Raw genomic sequence first — 20,834 nt, forward strand, 5'->3', positions numbered from 1 at the left:
AAACCAGGTATCTACTCCTACACTCAAGAGACTACTTGCTCCAATTGTCTCTCTTATCTAGGCATCACAGTCAATTACAACAAGTCACAACTCACACCTGCACAGAGTCTAGAGTTCATAGGTGCTCATCTAGTCATGGTCAATCAGATAGCCCTCTCCCTCCAACGTGAATCTAGACATTCACATCCCAGTTCAAGAAAGTAATCCTACATTCTTCTCTTCCAGCACAACTAATCTTACAAGCCCTGGTATCCATGGCAGCAGCAGCTATTACCCTAGTCCCTTTAGCCAGGTTTCACATGCGAATTCTACAGTGGACCCTGTCAGTACAGTAGTCCATTCTTCATCTGCCTTTAACCACCCTAGTCAAGATCACACAAACTTGCAAAATATATCTTCTGTGGTGGCTTCTTTCAAGCAAAATTTCCAAAGGCCATACATTTGTTCTTCCCCTGCCCCCAGCCACCATAACCACGGATGCCTCCCAACTGGTGTGGATGGGGCACTGCTTGGGAAGGACAGTCCAAGATACATGGTCTCCAGAAGAAGCTAAGACACATATCAGTGTCCTGGAAATGAGACCAGTCCTCCTAGTGTTGCAGGCCATTCAAGATGCTGTCCCCTTTGGGATGATTACTATTCAAATGGAGAACATGTCAGTAGTCTGGTACATCAGCAAGCAGGTAGGAACCTAATCTTATCCTCCATGTATGAGTGTGTGGCAATGAGCAATCTGTTCCAGTTGCTTTCTAATAACAACACACATACCGAGGAAAGCCAAAGTGATTGCGCATTAACTAAGCGGGTCTATTCTGACAATTAACTAAGCAGATCTATTCTGATCATTCATGAGTGGTCTGTCATTGTCAAAGTGGCAGAGAGAATATTCCATCATTGGGATCAGCTGTGCTGCGACCTTTTAGCTTCTCCCCATAACAAGTGCCAGAGGTTCTTTGCCGTGATACCTGCAAGGGGCGGGGGGGGGGGGTCACCAAGAGATGCTGTGATCCATGATCGGCCCTCCAATCTTCTCTATGCTTACCCACTGTTACCTCTCATCCCCAAATTTCTACAGAAAACATACCAGTTGAAAACCTTAGTTATCCTCATTGCACCCTTTTGGTCTTATCAGATTTGGTTCCCCATCCTCTGGCCTAACCTTCTACATTCACCCTGGATACTGGATCTCAGTCCAGACCTCCTGTCACTCAACAGATGAGACTCATCCAGACTTCACAGACCTCAAACTGACTGCATGGTTTCTCAAGTACCACTGACTGCTACAAGACAGTCCATCATGTTTTATTTTTTTTTTTAAAAACTTCTATTAGAAAGATTTACAAAAGAGCGCACAATAAAGGGAGACTCTCATTTGAAGAAGAAGAACCAAGAGTCAGTGTGTTATTTTGATTGTACAGGAGAATCTTTTGCAACATTTTGAAAAATAAAAATTTCTTAAGATCTATTTTAAGCTCGGAGCTTGACCTGCTGGTTCAGTTAGCTTAAAGCTGTTTGGACACGCATGAAAACCATTTTTTTTCTGTGGAGAAACTGTTTAATGCACTTTGCCATCCCCCAAAAGTAAAATAAAGTGCTTTCTAAGGTCTTTTTGTTTGGGGAAGTGACTTTTTGCAGCTTTAAATGTTTTACCAGCTTATGCTGCTTATTTTCAGCAGGAAAGAGGCAAGATTTTCGGCTTGACCATGGAAAAACTACCAGTCCAGTGGTCATTCCATCTGCCATCCACAAAGAAAAAGTTAAGTAACCAGCTTTTGTCACTGCAGCAGGCTTGGGTAACTCTGCTGTGGCTAAAGATGGTTCCTCAGACCACTTGTTTTTTTTATCCTAGATCCCTCTGTAGCACCTATAATGACTGTGGACCAGGACTTAGCCACGTCCTCTGTGGCTGTTGGGGTCCCCTCATTGAGCAAGGGACAGACAATCATGCTGGTCTTGGGGAAGGAGCAGGAAAGTATTTCCTGTTCAATCAGAATGTTATGTCCATTCCTGGGGAAGTTACAGTTGCCATTAACAATCCTGTTGGCCCCATCTTTCCTGTCAAAAAGAAAAATAAATTAAACATTATATCTCACAACTGTCTGGGCAGGAGTAGTTTATTAGTTCTAGATCAGGGTTTACTTAAGGCTATTGATCCACCTTGCAGTGCATCTTTTTGTAACAGAAAGAGGGTTGCCTCTTTTCCTGAAGAGATTTAAGATTCTCTATCTGTACAGGAAGATAAAGGGATGTGCAGAGTTTTTTCCTTAGATTTCTAATTCGGATTTAGAAGAGAGTACAGTATCTGATTCTCCCTGGAGTTTTTCTCTTTCTGTGAAGCTTTCAAGAATTTGCCAGCGTTTTCAGTGGGAGAAATCTGAAGTTTCTCATATCTCAGAAAATACTAGAAACCGTTACAAATGGAATTTCTTGAACCTCACCAATTCCTCAAGTGCTGTCAGCATTGAAGAATGTGTTACTGCCTGCAATTTTCTTGATACTCAGCCTCCTGTTCCTAAAAAGGCAGATAAATTATTTAAAGTTCCTCAGTGTTTTTACTTCTATAAATTCATCCCAAACCTGACCCAGCAGCTATAGCTTTAGTTAATCATACTGCTGCTAAACATTTAATTAATTCCAATCCTACACTTTCTGACAAGGATGGAAAGTAATTGATAAGTATGGGAAAAAGTGTATGCTATATTCTGCAACTTTGAATTATTGTCAGGTTGATATGTTGTTCTCACTAATTGTCAAAGTTAGAGGAATGCTTTGTAAGCTGTTTCGTCTTGTGAGGAAAAATCTGCTTTAAATGGTTTAATTTCTTCCATTTCACAGATCATAACTTGTCTCGTTTAAAGTGTGTATATGACTGTATTGATACGTCTTTGAGGGCTTTGGCCATTTTTACTGAATTACTTAAGTGTAAACTTCTTTTTCATGCTGAGAGTTGTATTTATGTGATTGTGAGTAGCTAGTAGCTGTAGTATAGTTCCCCACCCTCCATCCCTGTTGGTGTCTTGTTATACTTGGTGGCTTTGCAGTTGCCCGGCCCTACTGTAAATTTGACCTGGGACACTCCTCCCAGTCTACTGTCATTAGCTCATTCTACCTAATACAGAGAGAACATTTGAGAAGTAAACCCACTTAGTTTCTTAACTTTGAATTATATTCTGTTTCTCCTTTCTCCTTTTCCACTTTATATAAAAAAACACTTTGCTAGAATCTACCATTGCAAAAGTCTCCTTGTGTTCTGACTGAGTGTGCTTCTCAAACAATCTGGAAATATAGAGCTGATAAGTATTTTTTGGCACTTTTTAACTGTTCAGAGTTCTGCACTGTCTTAATTTTTGCTTAACTGAATTATTTATATTTTAGGTGGCATTGTTTTCTGATACTCTTTAGTACCTCCATTTTGATTTTTTCCTGATTTACTGCTTTCTGTACGTTTTTAGTCATTTTTTAATTTAATTGCATTTATTTAAACTGTATTTACTTTAATATTGCTATGCACTCAGGTGTGCTAACTTGCAATGCATTTGAATTGTTTTACTGCTATTTTAGCTGCATTTCTGTAAAAAAAAAAAAAAAGTCTAAGCTCATTTTCCACGTTTCCTGTAACTAGTCTAGTCCAGATATAGATTTGCTGTATCCAGGACTGTTTGTAAGCTTCTGAGCTGCCCCTAAGCCATTCTGTGTTGGAGGGAAGCCTTCTAGCTTATCACTGGGAGTGGTAAGCACTAGGTAGGCTATCTACCATAAGAGGAGTGGTTTCTGGCCCAGAAATTGTAGTTTATTGAACGTTTGGGCAGTTTTTCCATCCCTTTCAACTTTCTGGTTTAAAAGCTCGCATTTGCATGGGTTTGAGCTTGTTTACGCTCCGCTCAGCGGCACCGAGTTAAGGTAAATTATTACTGGTGCCAGAAATTCTGCTCTTCAGTTTTTCCCCTTAGATCTTGTTAGTTATTTCCATCTTGCACTTCAAATAACCTAATCGCTTTGCACTTCAACAGGTTTTTATAGCAACTATTATTGCATACCTAAGAGTCATCATCACTAGTTTTTCATGGAAATAGCTCCACTACTTAGTAGTTATGACCACCCCTCCTGGCATGATTAAACGGCAGTTCCCTGTACTTTCTCCTATTAACCTGGTGCACTTGGGCATTCTGAGGCAATATAGCAACTGCCTCATGTACACAGACAACCCTCTCCTCTTACCTCCCAATGCTCAGACTTGTGAGAGATGCACTTTTTTATCACCAAATTGGAAGCTCTGCACTCTCTAGCCAAGCTGGTCAAGAGGAGAAGGTCAACACCTACACCACACCACATGGAACACACAGCCCTCTATCACAGCTCTCACATAAAAACACAAACCACACACCCACCTTCTCAGAGGCACTCAGTAGAAATTTAACCAAACAGCAGAGACCTCCATGACAGAAGTACACTCGACCACCACAACACAGCACAAACCACAGGACACATAGCTGACCTCCACAGTGTACCCCTCAACCTAAGCCCCTAAGGCTAAACACCTTGCCCAGTCCACTAGTCATAGGTGACTCAATAGTGAGGCACACAGATGCCCCACTTGAGGTTGAATAAGGAGAAGGTAACAGTCAGCTGTGTATCAGGTGCCATAGTTTGACACGTAACACACGCACTCAGGTCACCCCACAACAAGTACAAGTATGACTCTGTCATTGTCCATGCGGGTCTGAATGACCTGAGACGCACTTCCCTGGACTACTTGAAAAGAGACTTGGTGGAGCTCTCAGATTATGTGGCCCAGGCAGGTATGACACTAGCCCTGAGCAGTATCCTACCATCACCCAGAATGATACCGCCGTACAAACAAAAAATGATTGACTTCAACAATTGGCTAAGTTTCTAGTGTCATTCTAAGGGGATCCAGTATCTGCTTGGGATGACATGATTGACAGACCTTGATGCTTTTCCAGAGATGGCCTGCATCTGTCACCCCTGGGTTTCTGGGTACTGGCTAAGGCTCTTGCCCACCCCTATAGTGCCTTTTTTTAGGTGGTGTTCCAATGACCAAATTACCACCATAACAGCTATAAATAAATACAATCTGAGGGTCTTGCTGCTCAGCGCTAGAAGTCTAAATCTCAAGATGCACTCGCTTGAAGCACTTCTCAAAATGGAGAACATCGACATTTGTGCTGTAACGGAGACCTGGTTTAAAGCGGCAGAAAGCACCCCTGCGCTACCAAGCTGTAACTCATTCCACACCTTTCGGCCCCAAAACATGGACCAAAGCTCCAAAGGTGGTGGTGTCTCCATATTCATAAAGGATATGCACACCTCCAGAGTAGTAGCCCAGCATAATGCATCTGAGATACTTCGGGTACAACTAACATTGAGTAAGACTGCAGTCCAGATCATAGCCTGCTATAGGTCCCTAACCATGTCCCTAGACTCTCACTCCACATTCCTGGAATCTGTCAAGGTCCAACCCAACAGTCTCATACTAGGATGTTTCAACTACCCCTCCATCAACTGGGGAAACTACTCAAGTACCAGTGCACTGGCCCAACGCTTCCTGCAATTCATCAGTTCCAATGCCCTGGACCAGCTCTTTCTTACCCCCACTAGAGGAAGCAACATCCTTGACCTGTTTTTTTACTAACATGGGTAACCGTTGCTCTACACGAATAGTCAGTTCCTCCCTGGTTGGTTCAACAACAAACTAATCACCATGGAAATCCACATCTCACCCACACCCCCCCCCCTGCAAAGGTATCGACAATGAAAATCTTCTCCAAAGCTGACTTTGAACTCCTAAAAACGGAGGTGGCCTGGCTAACTTCATGGCACCCATGCCAATGGAAAATAGATGCATGACTGCCAAACCATACACCAGTGCACAGTAGGAATACGTGAATAAATGTATGGAACTAGCTATACCCAACAGAACCAAGACACTCTCCTCCAAAAAAAGGAAGCCAGTCTGGTGGTCCCCTGCCATTAATAAACTCTGCAACAGAAGGAAGAAGCTGTTGCAGAAAAAGGTGAAGTACCAAGACTGGAAAAATTCCCTTATTAGCCTCAACAAAAAGTTGAGATCCCTCATCAAAACCTCCAAAGTCAGCTATGAAGGCAGAATTGGGGCAGACACTAAAAACAACCACAAAGCCTTCTTTAGTTATATCAAGAATCTCCATGGCAATACCCAGATTTGCTCTGAGTTACTGCACAATGGTACCTCCTATACTGAGCCAACAGATATTGCTAACATACTGGCCGGCAGATTCAGTGGAAGAATGCCAGGCACCCTGCATTATTGCAGCACAGGTTAAAGCTGCATTGTCTAAGGCCAAGAATACAGCTTCCATGGGGCCCAACAATATCCCTGGCTGTGATTCTCATGAATTACAAAGTGAACTGGCACCACATCTTTGTGCTCTTTTCACTCACAGCCTCACATCAGGCTTTGTCCGTACTGAATGGTGCACTGCTACAGTCATCCCTCTCCATAATGGAGGAGTGACTACAGACCCTGGAAGTTATCGCCCCATTAGCCTGGAACAGTCTGATATGTAAGGCTGTGGAGCGCATCATCATGGACCTAATTAACAAGGATATAGGGAATCTCCAAACTCTAGATCCCATGTAATTTGGTTTTGCGAAAGGTAGCTCATGTCTGCTCAACCTGGTTGACTCCTTTGTCAGTAACCAGAGCGGTGCATGAAGGTAAGGCAGTTCATGCAGGCTACCTCGATCTGCCCAAGGCCTTTGATACCATTTCTCACTCGGGAGTTATTGATAAACTCCACAAACTAGGCATCAACCCGTATATCGTTAGGTGGGTAGCAAATTGGCTCACAGATAGAGCACACAGTGTGAAAGTAACAGACTCCAAGTCAGACTGCCCACCAGTCACTAGTGGAGTCCTACAGGGATCGGTCCTGGGTCCTCTCCTGATGTTCATTGTGTTTCACTGTTGCAGTCATTACACTTGGGTTATCCGCCGGCAGGCTACCCGCAGTCTGCCCGAGTTCCAAAATCTTGGTCCGGCGTCGGTTGCTGTCGCCTCTTCCCTGACGTCAGTGTGCCAGGGGTATAAAAGATGCAACCATTTTCTTCAGTCTTTCTTGCCGCGCGGTGCCCGAAGCAAAAGCAGTTCGCAAGTGCTGGTCGGCCGACTCCTGAGATTTTCGAAATTGAGTTTCAGAACCGAAGTCTTCAATAAAGCTAAGTACCCCATTCGGGAAACTTTTTCTTGCTCCAGACCGATGTCAGTAAAAGTTAATAATTGTATCTCTTGTGGGAAGCAAATACCTCATAAGGACTTTCAGTCTTACTGTATTCCTTGCCTAGGCCCTGACCACGATGTTACCAGTTGTCGGTTTTGTGCTAGATTCAATAAACGCACTATTAAACGTCAGTTTGATTTTGCTTTACATTATTTTGGCCGAAGGTTTAATTACATAATGCCGTCGGATCAACCGACGAGTGGGATTTATAAAAAACGCAAAGACAAAGAAAAGGACAGGCATCTGAGGTCCAAAACCGAAGACGAAGCCTCTTCTAGGCCAGTCGCCGGTTCTCAGTGAGGTGCTTTCGCAGCCCCTGACACCCGCTACCTCAGAGCCACAGGCCGTATCCGACAGCCACGTGGAGACACAGAGGCCTGTGGAAACTGAAGGTATTGGGCCTACGGAAACTGTTCCCTCAGATGGGTCCGGAGCCGCTGAGCAGGAATCTGCTTCTGAGGGTGTTTTCAGACCTTCACAGCTTAAAATTAAGCCCACTACAGCAGCCAAGGCAAAGTTAAAATCACCATTAAAGACAAGGAAACAAGTACAGCATTCTACTGTACAGTCATCCATGCCAAAGAAACAGATAATTAAAATGTAAAGTAAAGTAACGGCAGAACAATAAGCTCACTATTCTCCCAATATTCCACACAGTAACAAAACGTTGCGAAATCTGCATCTTCTATGGCACAAATTCTTATAATAATCAGCTGTTCAGAAACGAAAACAGTATTGCAACGGACTCACTGGAACGATAAAACATTAAAACAAATGGATTTATTTGTAAACAGCAAGCGCTTTCACCATTTAGGCTTCTTCAGGCTATCAGAACAATATGATAAACTTTATTAATGAAATATGTATGATAAAATATCAACTATGAACTTGCATTTATATTAGAAATATATATATTAAAAATGTGTATTAAAAATGCATATTAAAAATACATGTTACTACATAAGACCTAAATATGAATTTCTTTGGTACTATTATAATAACAAAATTATCTTACATTTACATATTGCTTTAATATTCAAATCCTATAAATATTATTACCTAAGAGATCATAATATTAAGTTCCAAGTCATACAAACAAATAATCTTAACAATAGAAGAAGGAGATGTTAGGAATAGAACAGAAGAGATGGAAAGTAAGTGGATCATAAGGCTTAGGGCTGACTATCAGCCTGGTTTAAATGATAGAGTATCTATTAAACCAGTTTTGAAAAATAGACCTCTTAGGTAATAATATTTATAGGATTTGAATATTAAAGCAATATGTAAATTTAAGATAATTTTGTTATTACAATAGTACCAAAGAAATTCATATTAAGGTCTTATGTAGTAACATGTATTTTTAATATGCATTTTTAATACACATTTTAATATATACTTTTAATATATATATTTTTAATATAAATGCAAGTTCATAGTTGATATTTTATCATACATATTTCATTAATATCAGCTATTTCATTAATAAAATTTATCATTGTTATATGTTCATTTATGAATTAGTAAAATGTTATAAATTAATTTATTTTTATAGCGCTAACACTGCAAAAGCAATGAATGACAGAATATGAAAGTAATCATATATATATATATATATATATATGTGTACGCATTTTGTATATATTTGGTTTAACCATTTATTGTTTTACACGTAGAGCTTTGTTTTTATAAGCTTGATTAATTTAAGAGTTATATTTAAATTAATTTGAATTAAATGGGAGAGGAAATGATGTCATTAAACCAATTATATAAAAGAACGTACTTATAACATGTTCTGATAGCCTGAAGAAGCCTAAATGGTGAAAGCGCTTGCTGTTTACAAATAAATCCATTTGTTTTAACGTTTTATCATTCCAGTGAGTCCGTTGCAATATTGTTTTTGTTTCTGAACAGCTGATTATTATAAGAATTTGTGGCATAGACGATACAGATTTCACAACGTTTTGTTACTGTGTGGAATATTGGGAGAATAGTGAGCTTATTGTTCTGCCATTACTTTACTTTATTTTTTATGAACATACGAGATAGCAGCTATTTTTCTTCTAGATAATTAAAATGGCCGAAGACCTAATTACTTTAATCAGGGGTTCCCATCCCCCTCCTGACAAAAGGCCTAGGCAAGACACTGACTATGATTCCTCTGACCAGGTTTCTATTTCCTCTGATTCCTCTTTTGATCAGGGATATTCTCTCCCTCCCTATGAGGACTCTGATGCAGAAGAGTCTATACCTTCAGCCTCTCCGCCTGAGGATTATTCTTTTGGGGAAACCCTGCACACCATGAGGGAGCATTTCCACTGGGAGAGCCAGGATTATTCAGAATCCAAGAAAAGGCTCAGAGACTTTCTTTTATTGCCTCAGCACAGGCCCCTGGCTATTCCCCCAGTGCTTGATATTGTTGATGATGTTTTCTCTGAATCCAGTCTGACTCCTGATTCTTTACCCCCCTGCACCAGTCAAGCCAGACAGGTACTACAGGGTGCCTGACTCTCATAAATTTCTTTACAAAAACCCTGCTGCAGATCCAGAAACAATTTTTCAGGGTCCTAAAGGGGTTAAGGCTTCCACTGCTAAAAATCCTGTCCCCTCTGATAGGGATTCCAGAGCTCTGGACAGATGGGGGGAAAAAGTTTACACTTCTGCTACTTTAGCTGTAAGGGCTTTAAATTGCCAATTTCACATGCTTAAATATCAACAGTACATCATGTCATTGTTAAAGCAGAAAATGGTTTCAATCTCAGAAAGTCCTGACAGTAAGGAAATGCAGGATTTATTGCATGCAGCTGAACAAGTGGGAAAGCATACTTTACAATGTGGTTTTGATTCATTAGAGGTTTCTTGTAGAACCGCAGTTACAGGCTCTGTTATTCGAAGGCATGCTTGGTTGAAATAACAAAGTTTACCTGACCATGTTAAAGTAAAATTATTGGATGCTACACTACAGCATGATACTTTGTTTGGTGTTAAGGCAGAAGAGGTGTTAAAGAAAATGGGGGATAAAGCAAAATCAATGCAGACAGTAAAGGATTTCTTACAGGTTCAACCACCTAGGTTTAGCAGAAACTGGCCTTCAAAAATTGGTCCTTTCTGGGGTCAGACAGGCCACAAAGAGGCAGATACAGACACCCAAGCGGCAGATCTCAGCCCAAGGCTCCTACAGACCTAAACAATGGGGTGCTTCAGCCCCCAAAGGAGGGGAAGACAAATCACAACCTTATAGGAAACAGTCCCAATAACTTCCCTCTATAGATGCCAAGCACTTACCTTTTGGCAGCACCCCAAGGGGGAAAGCTAGCACTTTTCTCAAAAAATTGGCACATAATCACCCAGGACAAATGGGTACTCAATATTGTTTCTCAGGGTTACAGGTTCCACTTTCACACGCTTCCAAAATCAAAAGGTATGCCAGACCTGCCACAAAACCACTGGGCTGAGGCGCAAAAACAAATTGCTGCTCTCATGGACATGGGAGCTATTCAAAGAGTACCACAGCAAGAACAGGGGCAAGGATTTTACTCAAGACTTTTCTTAGTACCCAGAGAGGACAAAGCCTGGAGACCAATACTGGACCTGTCAATCTTAAATACTTTCCTGGATGTTTCAAAATTCAAAATGTTAACACTACAGCAGCTTCTACCCATGCTGGGCAAGAACGCTTGGCTAGTTACTTTGGACCTCAAGGAGGCATACCTGCATGTCCCAATCAGACAAACTTGCAGAAGATACCTCGGATTCATAGCAGGCTCTCAATGCATTACCAATTCTCTGCACTGCCCTTTGGCTTATCTCCTGCGCCCAGGGTCTTCACAAAATGCCTGGCACCAGTAATTGCATTTTGCAGACAAAAAGGAATTCAAATATATCCCTACTTGGACGACTGCCTTATTCAAGCAGAGAGCAAGGACATTCTACTAAGGCATCTGGCGTTTGTAAAAAGATTACTATTTTGCCTAGGGTACACAGTAAACAAAAAGAAATCAAAACTAGTGCCCTCTCAAGAGATAATATTCCTGGGTGCAAGCTTAAATACAACTGCCCAGATGGCTTATCTCACGCCAGACAAACAAAGGCAACTGACTCAATACTTTCAAATGATGGCAACAAAGACCCAGCTCCCTGCAAGAAAAATTCTGCAGGCCCTGGGCTTCATGGCGTCCTGCATTCTACTAATTCCATATGCAAGATTGCATATGAGAAAACTACAATGGTATCTAAAAAGTGTTTGGACTCAACATTGTCACAGCCTGGAGACAATCATAACTTTAATTCCCTGCCTACAACAGGAGTTTCGATGGTGGTCCCAGGCCTATCATCACAACAAGGGACAGCCTTTCGCCTTACCCACAGCCAGGCAAACAGTAACAACGGATGCATCGGATTATGCTTGGGGGGCACATATGGTAGGAAAATGTATTCAGGGCACGTGGCCCAAGGAACAAATGCATCTTCACATCAATCAGAAAGAGATGCTAGCTGTACAGAATGCCCTGACAGCTTTCAAGGACCTACAACATCCAGGACAACTACTAATAAAGACTGACAATACCACAGTTATGTGGTACATAAACAAGCAAGGGGCACACATTCCTACCCCCTATGCAGGCAAGCCATGACCTTGTGGAACACAGCACTAACCTATCAGGTACATCTGCAGGCACAATTCCTGCCAGGAACAAAAAATACACTGGCAGATGAACTAAGCAGAAATCTCATGGACCCTCATGAATGGAAACTAAATCCACAGGTGTTCAGCATGATAACAAGGAAATGGGGATGCCCAGACATAGATCTTTTTGCCTCCCCTCACAATTGCCAACTACAGAAATTCTGCACAAGAACTTATCACTCTCAAGCATGGAAAGTGGATGCTCTGTCATTCAGCTGGAAAGCCCTGACATTCTATGTCTTCCCTCCAATGCCTCTTCTTACCAAGGTGCTCCTAAAAATCAGACAAGAAAGGCCAAAAATGATCCTGATTGCCCCAGACTGGCCACGCCAGCACTGGTACCCAATCATAAAGAGCTTGTCTCAGGGCCCAGCTTGGCCTTTACCTCAAATTCCTCATATTCTGACTCAACAAAACAATCCGATTCTGCACAGTCAACTCAGAACCTTAAATCTGGCAGCATGGCAGATAATGTAGCCACTCAGACTGCACCTCTCTCTAAAGCTGTTATGGATGTCATTTTAGAAGCCAGGAGGCCCAGCACTAGGAAATCTTATGCAGAAAAATGGAAGAGATTCTGTGCTTGGAACCAGCCACAAGGGCTCGAACCACTTGTTCCAAATATACCTCAGATTTTACAATAGCTAACTGAGATGCTGGACAAAGGCCTATCTTTCTCATCAATTAAAATCCATGCCTCTGCCATTTCAGCTTATTACAATACGAAACCTCCTATTTTTTCACATCCTCTACTACGACAGTACCTCAGAGGGGCAAAAAACATAAGACCCCCAAGGAGAGCACCAGTACCAACTTGGGATCTCAATTTTGTTTTAGAAAAACTCACACTGCCTCCTTTTGAACCAGCCAGCACAGCTGATATAAAATTCTTATCATGGAAAACTGCTCTGCTCCTAGCAAGAAGAGTATCAGAGTTACAGGCATTAATGGCTGTGGAACCTTTCATCATATTTCACCAGGACAGGGTTTCTCTCAGGACAAACCCAACATTCATGCCAAATATAGTTTCCAATGTGGCCCTGAACCAAACCATTCATTTACCAACTTTCTATCCAAATCCCCAGAATAAAGGGGAGAGACTTCTGCATGCTTTGGATATACACAGACAGCTACGATTCTACCTGGACAAAACAAAAGCTTTCAGAAAAACTGAGCAACTGTCTGTAGCCTATGCTGCAGGATCACAAGGAAAACCTATCACAAAACAGACAATTTCAAAGTGGATAGGACACTGCATCCACTTCTGTTATGCACAACATGGCAAATCAGTGCCTAAGGTCATTAGGCCACATTCTACCAGAGCAGCAGCCACTTCAGCGGCCTTTCTCAGAGGAGTACCAACCAAAGACATTTTAGAAGCTGCAACCTGGAGCTCAGTGCACACTTTCACCAAGCACTACCATTTGCCTCTCTACTCTAAATCCAGAACAAGCTTTGCCACTGCTGTTCTGCAGGGCCTGGTAGCCTCTCCAAATCCAATTTAGACCCAGCCGCCCAACCTCAGCTTTGGGATTCAACCCAAGTGTAATGACTGCAACAGTTAAACACGATGAACATAGTACAGTTGTGTACCTACCATAAATGTAGATGTTCGAGTGTATTCACTGTTGCAGTCCAGGTTACCCACCCACATCCCCCTTTTCATTGCTGGGACTTCTCTATACTTCTCAACTCTATACAACCTATGTGGTGTATTTGCTTGTAGATGAAGGAAATGTTTATATTAGTACATGCATGCTTTTTGGCATCATTTTATTTTTCCAGCCTTCCTATCTGGGGACATCTGACATCTGGGGCAAGAAAAACTGAAGAAAATGGCATCGGTTGCATCTTTTATACCCCTGGCGCACTGACGTCAGGGAAGAGGCGACAGCAACTGATGCCGGACCAAGACTTTGGAACTCGGGCCGACTGTGGGTAGCCTGCTGGTGGATAACCCAAGTGTAATGACTGCAACAGTGAATACACTCGAACACCTACATTTATGGTAGGTACACAACTGTACTTTTGGCATCTACTTCTCAGAAGTCCAGGCCAACATGGAGGGACTCTGGCTGACCAAATTTACAGACGACTGCAAGCTGGGAGCCATTATTAACTCCCCAAGTGATGCAGACATCCTACAGCCTCACTGGACCAGTGATTGGTGTCAAAACCATGGGCTTAAGCTTAATGCCAAAAAATGCATTGTCATCCCCTTTGGGAAAAACTCGGTTCCCACTAGTTACCACATCGATGGGAGCCCACTGAACACTGAAGGCGTTATAAGAGATCTGGGGACACAGGTTGACAGCAACCTCTCTTACGACCACCACATTGCCACTGTGGTCAGAAAGTCCTTCTATGTGGCACATCTCATTACCAAGGGCTTTGCATCCAGGAAGAAAGAAGTCATCATTTCTCTCTACTCTTCCCTCATTAGACCAGTCATAGAGTATAATGCCCCATTTGGCATGTACCTCACTAGACAGCTGCAACAGCTGGAGAGACCACAAAAGTACCTCACAAAGAGGATCCTAGGCCTTAAACACATGTCCTACATGGACGAACTCAAAAAAACCCCAGCTATTCTCTGTCTCCTATTGTCTACTAAGAGGCGATTTCTGCTTGACTTACAAAGCCATGTTTGACCCATCTCTGTTAGAAATGCTACAGCTAATGAAATCCCAATCCCTCCGCCACCACACGCTCCCGAGACCTCAACCTCAATACCACAATCAACAGAACATGCTGGAGGGACAGGTTCATAACCCAGAGACTGCCCATGCTCTGGAATAGACTTCCCATACGTATCAAGCAGCGTACCTCACTAGCCCTCTTCAAGAGAAATTTTGATGAGTGGATGTGAAATAGAAAGATCACCCCAGGGACCACTCCAGTGGCTCTGCTTGATAGAGGCACTGGGAACTAACGACGGGTGGCACATTACCAGGGCAATTCTATGGGCTAGGCTTGTAAGGGTCACTGGGACATTAGCCTAGTACACACCTATGAACCTATGGTACTGTTTTGAAGTTTACCTGGATGCATTCTCAGAACCTCCCAGATGATATGAAAAACAAGATTAAATTCTCATTTGGATAGAGATTGTTTTTGGTGTCTCTGCTGCAATGGTTATCAAAAAATGTGATGAGATGTGTAAGCTTATAAAAGGAATCTCAAGATTTTTCAGCATCCTTTTTCATCCACTTTTGGCAAGAAACAAAATACAGTCTCAGCAAAATCCTGGTAAACAGATATTTAAGAAGCAGCGGCAAGGGGGTTCCAAAAAAAAAAAATACAGGAACTTTCCAAAGCAAAGGACAGTCCAAGTCATAATGACTTTCGGGGACCATGCCCCCTTCACACTTGATAGTCCTTGCCGATAAGTAGTTTCAGACAAATTTGTTCTGAAGATCATTCATCAAGTTTACAGATGACAGTGGAAGGAAATTTCTCCTTTCTAGTGATTAATTCCTCATCCACCAGTCCAGATTCCTCTATTTCCCCCTGTCTTTTAACATATAATGTCTGAAGGAGTAATTGAGCAAGTTCCTTCTCCCCATTTTGGGAAAGGGTTTTATTCTGGGATGTTTTTGGTGCCAAAGAAAGAAACTGCTTGGAGACCAGTTCTGGACTGATCTTTCCCAAACCAATTTGTGATATTGTCCAAGTTAAAATGCTCTCATTTTCATACCCTGGTGCCTCCTCTTCCTTATTTAAGTTTCCTAGTAACACTAGATTTAAAAGATGTGTATCATACCCTTGTTTGTCCAGACTTCAGGAGTTTAAGGTTCTGTTTGTCTGGATCACTTTATCATGATAGTTTTCTGCCATGCCCTTTGGACTATCCACTGCACCAAGTATGTTCACAAAACATCTAGCTCTGGTTATAACTCATTGCAGGCTACAGGGTAGCCATATTTTTCCATAGTTAGAACACTTGCTTATCTTTGCAGTCTCTCTTTTGGAGTGCCAGGATTCTCTCGCTTGGGTGAAAAATCTCTTTAAAAAAGAAAAAAACAAAAAAAAAATGGGATTTCAAGAGAATATTCAGAAGTCTCTTGACTCCATTGCTCATGATTGTGTTCCTGGGATTTCAACTAGACATCACAGTTCAAAGAGCTTTTCTTCCACAGGAAAACATAGCTCTATATCTAAATCTATTTCTACAGTTTTCCACTCAGACTTTGGTCACTGCGAGGGAATACCTCAGGAGTGGTTTACTACTGAAATTGCGAACATCACTCGGTCAACTGTCGTATGGTCGAACGCATAAGGTCGGAAACACAGATGTCGAAGACATTATAATCAATTGAGGAACGGTTTTAACATGGGTCGAGGTAGGTGTACAGTATTATTCCCTACTACAACCATCTTCCCTACCTCGACCCATGTTAAAACCGTTCCCCGATTGATTATAATGTCTTCGACATCTGTGTTTCCGACCTTATGCGTTCGACCATAAGACAGTCGACCGAGTGATGTTCGCAATTTCAATAGTAAACCCTCAGGAGTTTGGGTCTCATGGCATCTGTGATTCTCATGATACCCAGGGTAATACTCCACATGAGAAAGATGCAGCGATAGCTGAAATCTGTTTGGTACCAGCACTAATGCCCATTATCTTTTCAGATCCCACTATTGGGGTTTGTCAGAAGAGAAATCACTTGGTGGAGATAACCGATATCCCTAAGCCCACCCTTCTTTCTCTCTTGTGCAAAGTAGTCAGTCACCACAGATGTTTCAAACTTTTGCATAAGGAGCAGTTTTAGGAAGGATAAAAGTAAAGGGGGGTGTGGGACACCAAGACTGACACAAGCACAAAAATATAAAAGACATGCTTGCTGTAATCAAGTCACTCAACTCTGAATCATCATTGATCCCCTAGACTACTTCAGGTTCTTACAGTCAATAACATAGCAAGCAAGGGGTAACCAGATCTTACCTCCTTTGCAGGCTAGCCATGTTAGCTTGGGATACAGCTTTCCAATGCAGTCTCACTCTACAGGCTTCCACCATCCCATCAGGGCAAAACTGTGTGGCAGACAAGCTGAGAAAGACAAAAGAACCTTTGTAGAGTGAGCCTTGACTTCATCTATGGCTTTTTGGAAAGGGTTGTATTCCAGAAGTGTTATAGAAGTAGCAACTTTATCCTCTGTACATAGTTTTACAGAGCACTACAAATTGTATTTCTTCTCTAGGTCTAGATCAGACTTTGCTAAGACTATTCTTCATGGGCTCCTGGACCCTTTCCCTTATACCTCCCAAATGTTGAAAGCTGGGATAATCTAATCAGGTAAGGCTACTGCAGCAATGAAAAAATATGATGAACATAGTACAGTTGTGTAAATACATTTATAAAGTAGATGTTCCAATGATCACTGCTGCAGTAGTCGCTCTGTCCCTCCCCCTTTGTTTTTTTTTATTCAAGGGTGGTGTGTATGTATCTATTGTGTATATTTCACTCCTGGCTATGTCCTGTTAGGTTCCAACATCCCTCTCTCAGTTGCATGAAAGTTCTAAAGGGTTTGGAGCTCAAACCTGTATTTTTAAGCAAATCATCTCAAATTTGCTTAATGGTTTGTGTGTGTGGAAGATGCAGTGAAGTTTTGGACACGGTCTAGCTGTTATATCCTTGCCAAGATGTAACCCATATAGCTAAGTCTACTGCAGCAGTGATCATTTGAACATCTACTGTTATGGTAAGGTTGCTTACACAACTGCATTTTCCTCAGCCTGAAGCTGCTCCTCCTGTTTTACCAGCTTTAGAGGATGTTTCCCTGACAGCTTCCAGTATGCATGAGAGGCAACCTCCTGCCCCTAAAACATCAGTAGATTTTATGAGGTTCCACAGATCCACAAATAACTATTTTCAAATTCTCAAATCCGATCCTGCACCTATTTGTTTGGCACAACCATCTGTGGCAGTCATCTTGTATATATTAACCCTTATCCCTCTGAAAAGGTTGGGATAGCTTTTGATAGATTAGGGAAGAAAGTGAATTTTTCTTTTTCTTCTTTAGTCTTTGGAATTTTAAATGTCAGAAATTGTTTGATTCCTTTTAAAGTAAGAGAAGATTAACTGCTAACCGGTATCTCTGAATTCACTGATAGCTTCTGTTTCTCAAATAACTGAGTACTCTTTGAAGTGTTCTTGTGACACTGCTGATGGTCTCCAGAACGTCTACTACTGAATCTATAATGAGATAATTTGATTGTTTATATATGCAATGTTTGCCAGAGGATATCAAAGCTGACATCTTGAATGCTGTCGTAAATAGAGACTAATTATTTGGACCCTTGTCTGCAGAGGTAATTCAGAGGGCACTCAGATTTTTAATCCCTCCTTGCCTAAGTTGAATAGGGCCTTTCTTTCCAATTTAGGATCTATTTAGAGGAAGTAGAGCCAACAATCTCAGCAAGTTTCAGGCGAATAGAATTTCAAGCAGCAATGACAAACACCCAGAAAGGAGTAGGGGTCTTCCAAGAACCAAGGGCAGTCCAAAAAGACTGTATGCCCCTTCAGGTATTTCTGCCTTCCCACCCTGACAATCCCTTTAAATCTCTCCCCAAGTCCAGGTTTTCATTTACCTAAGTGGTGTTAGAACTTACTTGTCTGAAGTTACTGGAGTCCTTCAAAAAGGATGCATTTGGCTGGTTAAGTACTTTCCTTCATTTCAGGAGATTCCTTCTCATCTGTCAAATCAAGCTTCCTGGTTTCTCCAGTCCTAGAACAAATGCTGTCCCCTCTGAACAGAGAGGGAAAGGATTTTATTCATGAATGGTGAGCCAAAGAAAGGAGGAAGAATTTGGAGACCAGCCCTATACCTTTCTTTTTTAAAACCTTCATATCGAAGTCCCAACATTTAAAATGCTTTCCAATTTTTTTGAAGATTTTCTTTGCCTGGCTTACATTTTAATTTCTCTGTCTAACCCTTTGGGCTTATTTGCAGACTCTCTCAAAATGTCAGGAATCCCTTGCCTGAGTAAAAGAACATCCTTCTCAGTCTGTAATTCCTTGTAAACAAACAAATCTGCTTTCATTCTTTGTCATTGGATAGCGTTCTTGGATGTCTTCCGGAAACCTACTTCATGAGGGCTTTTCTTCCTCTGGACGGATTAAACCTTTAGAAAGAACTGTTTCTGATGTTCTTGAAACTGTCTTTGACTTCAGCCAGGAAATATCTCAGGATTATGCATTTCATGGCTTCTGCAATTGTTTTGATTTCTGTGGAAAGACTTCATGAGAGAAAAATTCAGTTGTTGCTCAAATCTGTGTTGACCCAACACCAGCACCCACTGTCTCTTCTGATCCCAATGTTGGGGTTAGTACAGCGAGAGTTATTTTGGTGGCTGGACCAATTAGCTCTCCCCTTACAGCTCCTGTCAGGCTGTAACCAGAAATGCAGCATAAAAAAATTTGATGCTGTTTTTTTGTGCTGGTGTATTTGGAGTTGTAACCAGAGATGCCTTAGACTTTGCTTTAGGGTCTTTTTTCCAAGGGGTGTCAAACTTTAAAGGTCTGTAGAACGAACAGGACAGATTGAAACATACAGATGTCAGAGAAAATGTCGCAGTCATATATGTCCCCAAATCTCTAAAGCATCTTTGGATTCCTGGTCATCTAAGAGTAATCTCAGACACTACCACAGTTCTGTGGTACATAAACATGGAGAACCAGATCATACCCCATTTGCAGACTAGCTGTGGTAGCCTGGGAACATGCAACTCGGCACAGTCTATCCATTTATGCTGCCACTATTCCATCAGTGTAAAACATTTTTTACAGACAATCCGAGCAGGACTAGGACAGACCTGCACAACTGAAAACTCTACCCAGGAACTTCCAGGAATTGATCAATCTGTGGGAACTCCTGAAATAGATCTGTTTTCCTACATTCACAACAAGACAGTTCATTTATGCTTCAGGATCCCTTGCCAGCAGGCTTAGAAGGCAGATGCCTTCTCATTCCCATGGGAATGATCTGTATGCCTTTCCACTGAATAACCAGGGTCATTCTAAAGATTAAGAAGAACTTCCCAAAGTTATTTCTGCTGACTCTGTTTTGACCCAGACAACAGTGGTTATCTGGTTGTCTTGCCAGATCTCTTCTTCATCTCTGTGGTCATGGCACTGTATAATGTTATCTGTTCAATGCGGCCTTCTTCATCAGTTCTCTTTACAGAAAAAAAAGTATTTGGCTGCCTATTCATACTTCTACTTTACTAGTTATATGCTTTAAGTAGTGGGCATGCTGATAACTTTCTGTTAATGTAACTGCTGAACCTACTGCAGCTGCTGTGTTATTTTAGTAACTGAACTATGTACTGTGATGTATGCATGCCATTATGGTGCTAGTCTGTTTACTTTATTCCCACTGCTGCATTCTTGATAAATGAGTGGAATATACGACGGTAAGGTGTTTAAACAGCCTATAATATTGTAACTGTTACTAGCTGTTATAAAACTGTGTGCACGCCAGTTATACTGCTCTTTTTAACGTTTCTCCTCTGCTAATTTTGCGATAAATGTGCAAAGTTTACTCTGTCTGGAGTTTTGAAGCATATTGTGTACTCTTTTTTTTTTTTTTTTTTTTTTCTCCCCGTGCTATCTGCTAAGTTTGAACGGAACTAAGTTTTGAAGCATGTTGTGTACTCAAAGTGTTGTTTTGCAGCTGTCTGCAATTTTCTACTACATAATCTTACCCTCATTCACCTCGCACACTATTCCAGCTATTTGTGTCAGACTTTCTCTCATACCTTCCACCCCATTCACCTCTCTCACTAACCTACACTCACCCATGCTGTCCTTCTGCACCCTCCATACCCTTACTTTTCCACACTCACTCACAGGTAATAACACAACC

General features: G+C 41.7%; 1 protein-coding gene across 1 annotated transcript in view; it reads left to right on the forward strand.

Moving 5' to 3' along the window:
- Window positions 1-20,834, forward strand: part of DLG1 (discs large MAGUK scaffold protein 1) — a 3,205,960-nt gene that overhangs the window by 3,053,203 nt on the left and 131,923 nt on the right. The gene's annotated exons all lie outside the window — the stretch shown is intronic.

This window comes from Protopterus annectens, chromosome 4.part1, assembly GCF_019279795.1.
Source record: "Protopterus annectens isolate FY-2018-M chromosome 4.part1, PAN1.0, whole genome shotgun sequence".
NCBI lineage: Eukaryota > Metazoa > Chordata > Ceratodontiformes > Protopteridae > Protopterus > Protopterus annectens.